A 5,668-nucleotide genomic window follows, 5' to 3' on the forward strand; every position below is an offset into this window, starting at 1 on the left:
AGTATGGTTTGGATAAGTATCCCCTAATTGTCCCTGTGGCTTAGCCTTACTCGCCAGTTTGATTCTATTGGGAGGTGTTACAGCATTTAAGAGGTGGGACCTAGTGGAAGGTCTTAAGGTCACACAGGACATGGCCTTAAAGGGGACCATGGAAACCTAATTGCTTTCATGTTTTTGCTTCCTGGCTATGAGCGAGCACTTTTGTTTTGCCACATTCCCACCATGATGTACCACCACAGGCCCAAAGAAACAGGACCAATCAATCATAGATGGACCCTCTAAGATTAACAGCCACCATAAACCTATTTTCTACATAAGTTAATTGTTAGAGTCTGCTGCGCAAGGACTTTTCAAGCAGTGAAAGTCGGCTCTTTCAGTGTCGCGAGCCCAAAACTAGACCTGACCTGGAGGCACAGTCTTGCGGGCTCTTACTCCCTGTGCTCGGAAGAAGTTTGAGTCCGGGACACTCCCCAGGGCCATCTGGAGCTGCCCTGGACGGGACGCTATAGCCAGCAGAAGAGCTACCAGCATCCCTGAAGTTTCATCATTTCCAATAACTAAGCTACAATGGTTCTCCCACACCTGAAAGCTAATGAGTAATGAGCACTATTAAGGCTTATTTAAAATGTAAAAAAAACCTTGAGATAATGTACTAAATTGTTCAGAAGGTTGTTTTCTCAGTGCCTGCTGGAATACTACAGGATTTTTCTTTAGCCATTCGAAGTTCCTGCCTTCATCCCAGTGCCAGTGAAGACGAAGGTGGAAGAATTTACAGTGTTACTGAGAACCGAACGAAACTGCGGTTGAGAAACAGACGAGACTTCAGAGCTGTTGCTGTTTCTGCTGCTACAGCTTAGGCTAGCTGCCTGCAGAACTTACCTGGACTGTGACTTAAGCTAGCTGCCTGCAGAACTTACCTTGATTGTGATTTACCTGGACTGTGAGTTAATCTATTGAGACACTGTTTTACCTGGACTGAGACAACAAACTGTAATCTACAACAAATTGTAACTCGGTATCTTTGCTATCGGTGTTATTGCTGGTATTATTTTTCCAAGGGCTTCTTGCATGGAGCCGTCAATTGGCTTGGTATTGTGGCATTTTGTTTCCTCCCCTTCTGCTTGTAGCAGATTATTTATGGTGTTTGTGTAAAAACCACTATGGTCGTTATTTAAATTAAACAAAAGGGGGAATTGTTAGAGTCGGTAAACAAGCCTGGATGGCGCCTGGCAACATGCCAGAGGGAGTGGTTTGTGAAGTAAGGCCAGCAAGCCATTAAGTGTGGAGATTCCTTATTGGTTGACCGCTGTATCTAGTTTATATTAATTAGATAAGCTGTGTGGAATGTATAAATATGGCTCCTGTCCTACAATAAACGGCTCCTACTTCTGCTGTATCAGTCTACACAAGTTGCTCGTCGTCACCCCCCAACCCCCCTCACCCCCGTTATTTTGCCCAGCCGGCCGGGCTTCGGCAGTTAATTATCTTAATTACTTTGTTATAGTGGCAGAAAGCTAACAAGGATATACACAAATAATTTAAGGACTGAAAAGAATCTTTGCATACAGCATAGATATGAACACATAATAATTGGTTGTTATGAACAACTGTGGCAATAAATTTTAAAGTTTATATGAAATGGGTACATTTTTAAAAGATTAACTTGTCAAAACAAACAAAAAGAAACAGAAACTTAAGAAGTTATATCTACAGTAAAAAAAAATTCTACCCATAAGGATAACATCAAGACCATATATATTAATTTTTATGAACATTTATGGCAATAAAAGATTCCAATTTTACATAAACCACTCCAAAGTATAGAAGAAGGAACTTCCCACCTCAATCTACAAAGCTAGCACGATCTTGAAACTGAATCCTTCAAGGGCAGTTCAACTGTGAAAAATTCCAGGCTAATTCTTATTCACAAAAATAGATGCAAAAATTTCAAACACTAAATTAGCAAACCAAATCCAGCATACATAAAATAAGCCATGACCAAGTTCTGTTATCTCAGTAATGCAAGGTTGGTTCAGCATTAGAAAAAAATCAACTAATAAAACTCATCACAATATAAAATGAAAGCAGAAAGTCATATAAATATCACTTCCAAGATCTACAAAATAAACAGAATAATTAAACATCCATTCACAATGAAATCCATTCATGATGAAAACACTTATTGAACAAGAAACAGAAGGGAACTCCCCTAACCTGACAGAGGGATATATATTTTAAAATATAATAATCTGCAGTAAATTGAACTTTGGAAAGCTTTTCCTTTTAGATCAAGAATAATACAAGGGCTGGGTATGTGGCTCAAGCGGTGGCGCGCTCGCCTGGCATGCGTGCGGCCCAGGTTCGATCCTCAGCACCATGTACAAACAAAGATGTTGTGTCCGCCGAAAAAACTGAAAAATAAATATTAAAAAATTCTTTCTCTCTCTCTTTAAAACAAACAAACAAAAAAAAAGAATAATACAAGAGCCCCACACTGAAGTCTCTGTGAGGCTGATTGGGCCTGACACTAGGCATGCAGTGTACTGTCTGTCCACTTCTAAGGCAAACCCTGGTAATGTGGAGCCACTGTGGTCCTGAATTTGGGGAATCCCTAATTGACAAAGAACATTACCACAAGCCTGTGACTGAGCTCACTGAGCAGGAGAAATATGACCAGGAGCTCAAGAAAATTCAGCTCATCAACACTGCCCCAATGACAAAAACAAACTGTGTTTGAAGATGTAGTGATCAGTAAATTTACCAATATGATGATAAAAAGAGGAAACAAAGTACTGGCCAGATCCCTCATGAACCAGACTCTGGAATCTGTAAAAAGCAAGCAGTTTGAGAAGTACAATGCTACTTCTGGAGAGGAACAAGCAAACATCAAACACGACCCCTAAACCATCTTCCATCAAGCACTAAAAAACAATGAGTCTGTGACTGGGCTGGTACCATCCTTAAGGGTTGCCATTCTACCAGGTCCCCTTGCCCCTAGCCAACTAGTGTTATTGCTTCCTAGCCATGTAATGGATGATCACTGAATGATGGAGAGAATAAGCGCTGATGCTGGAGAAGCTGTCACACAGGCTTCTGCAGGCCTTTCACAACAAGGGCCCTGTGATCAAGAAGCACAACTCGTACAAGAGGGCCAAGGCCAACTGAGCCCTGGCTCACTGCCATTGTTGGTAGAGGGAGAGGAAAGGTTCCCAGAGGAGCCCAAGGCCCTCTGCCACACACACAAACAAAAAACCTCATAAACCACTGGACTTTTGAAAATTACCTGGGAATTAAAAAGTAGTTAATTTTTTAGACTAGAACTGCATGTTTATTGCCTATAAAACCTTCTTTGGGTCGAGAACTGGCTCTCCCTGTGCTATCTCTTTGTAAAGAGGTAAGATTTCTGGGCTGGAGATGTGGCTCAAGTGGTAGTGCGCTCGCCTGGCATGCGTGCGGCCCGGGTTCGATCCTCAGCACCACATACAAACAAATATGTTATGTCCATCGAAAACTAAAAAATAAATATTAAAAAATTTTCTAAAAAAAAAGATTTCTTCCAAGAAACTCAGGGCCTAGTCTTCTCCCATCTCAAAGTAGGCCTTTGGATGCTATGAAAAAGAAGCAATTTTAGTGTTAGAGAAGATTTATTAGAAAATCTTCACCCTGAACTTGTATAACATATTATACAATAACTACCATTCATTAAAACTGACTAGAGGAAAGCTAAAAAAAAATTCAATACAAGAATCAAGAATGCCCATTATCACCACTTTTATGCTCTGGGAATCCAAGCCAGAGCAGTAAATAAGAAAAACAAATAAAAGGTACAATAACTTTTGGGCATGGTGACACATAGCTATAATCCCAGCCACTTGGGAGGCTGAGACAGGAGGATCACAAGTTTGAGACCAGCCTTGGCAGTGAGATCTTGTCTTAAAATAAAAAATGAAAAGGGCTGGGGATGTAGCTCAGTGGTAAACTGCCCCTGTGTCAATCCCCAGTGCCAAAAAGGGGGGAGGAGAGTACAATAATTGAAAAGAAGCAAAACCATTAAGAGTCACAAATGATGTGACTGTACATAGAGAGATCTAGAAGAATCTTCAGGGGCTAGAGATGTGGCTCAAGCGGTAGCATGCTCGCCTGGCATGCGTGCGGCCTGGGTTCGACCCTCAGCACCACATACAAATAAAGATGTTGCATCCGCCGAAAACCAAGAAATAAGGGCTGGGGATGTGGCTCAAGCGATAGCGCGCTTGTCTGGCATGCGTGTGACCCGGGTTCGATCCTCAGCACCACATACCAAAAAAGATGTTATGTCTGCTGATAACTAAAAAAATAAATAAATATTAAAAAAAAAACAAAAAATAAATTCTCTCTCAAAAAAAATGTTGCTTTAGAAAAATCTTCAGTTTAATTATTAAAATTCTTTTGTGTTTGTGTGTGTGTAGCAGGGATTGAATCCAGGGGTACTTAACCTCTGAGCCACATCCCCAGCCCTTTTTATATTTTATTTGGAGACAGGGTCTCACTAAGTAACTTAGGGACTCACTAAATTGCTAAGCCTGGTTTTGAACTCTCAATCCTCTTGCCTCAGCCTCCTGAGCCACCAGGATTACAGGCATGAGCCATTGTGCCTGGCTAATTATTAAAATTCTTAAGTGAGTGTAAATGGCTGAATAATGCCCTGGAGCTTATGATCCAAAGTCTACATAATAACAATTAAAAGCCGTGAATAAGTTTGGTTATGTGATAAAAGCGAATTATTATCACAGATGGAATTAAGGCTCCTAAACAGCTGATCTTAAAATAGGAAGACTAGATAACACATTTTTTTCATTTTTTAAATTATACTTTTTTATCACTTCATTTATACTCATGGTAATTAATTTTCTTCTTCAAATTTTGGTTAGCATTTTCTTGAACCCATCGGTTTCTTCATTAGAGTTTTGAAAAATTCTTACCCAGTCCAAAGTCATTGGAAATCTGTATTTGTCACAATACTTTTCAGTTTCTGTGAACCTCCTTGATGACACTGCACTTTTAGATATAGCTTTTGGCGCCAGGCACAACGGCACACACCTATAATCCCAATAGTTCAGGAGGCTGAGGCAGGAGGATCGAGACTTCAAAGCCAGCCTCAGCAAAAGCGAGGCACTTAGCAACTCAGTGTGAGACCTGTCTCTAAATAAAATATAAAATAGGGCTGGGAATGTAGCTCAGTGGTCAAGTGCCCCTGAGATTCCTGATACCCACCCTCCTCAAAAAAAAAAAAAAAGATAGCTATTTACAAAACCTTCCAGAAAGGCATCAGAATCAGAATAAAGCAATTTAGCTGTGGCAAGACTAAAACAGCCATGATTAAAGATCCAATGACCATTCACAAAGGATAAAGAAATCGTTATTTCTGCAACATACAATAATTTAACATTACAATTATGACACGACATAGAGTAAGATAGCCAGGGGTGGTAACATATCTGTAATCCCAGGTACAAAGGTATCTGAGACAAAAGGATCATCCCAAATTCCAGGTCAGCCTGGGCAATTTAGGGGGACCCTGTCCCAAAATAAAATAAAAAGGGCTAAGAATGTAGCTCAGAGATAGCATGCCTCCTGGGTTCAATCCCCAGTATTGAAAAGAAAACCAAAAACATGTATCAAGACAAAT

The 5,668-nt window shown here is 40.3% G+C and overlaps 1 pseudogene; it reads left to right on the forward strand.

Annotated features, from left to right (window-relative positions):
• The first annotated feature begins 2,575 nt into the window (after nt 1–2,575).
• Nucleotides 2,576–3,192, forward strand: LOC143640456 (small ribosomal subunit protein uS7m pseudogene; annotated as a pseudogene).
• The last annotated feature ends 2,476 nt before the right edge of the window (nt 3,193–5,668 follow it).

This window comes from Callospermophilus lateralis, unplaced genomic scaffold, assembly GCF_048772815.1.
Source record: "Callospermophilus lateralis isolate mCalLat2 unplaced genomic scaffold, mCalLat2.hap1 Scaffold_289, whole genome shotgun sequence".
NCBI classification, from domain to species: domain Eukaryota; kingdom Metazoa; phylum Chordata; class Mammalia; order Rodentia; family Sciuridae; genus Callospermophilus; species Callospermophilus lateralis.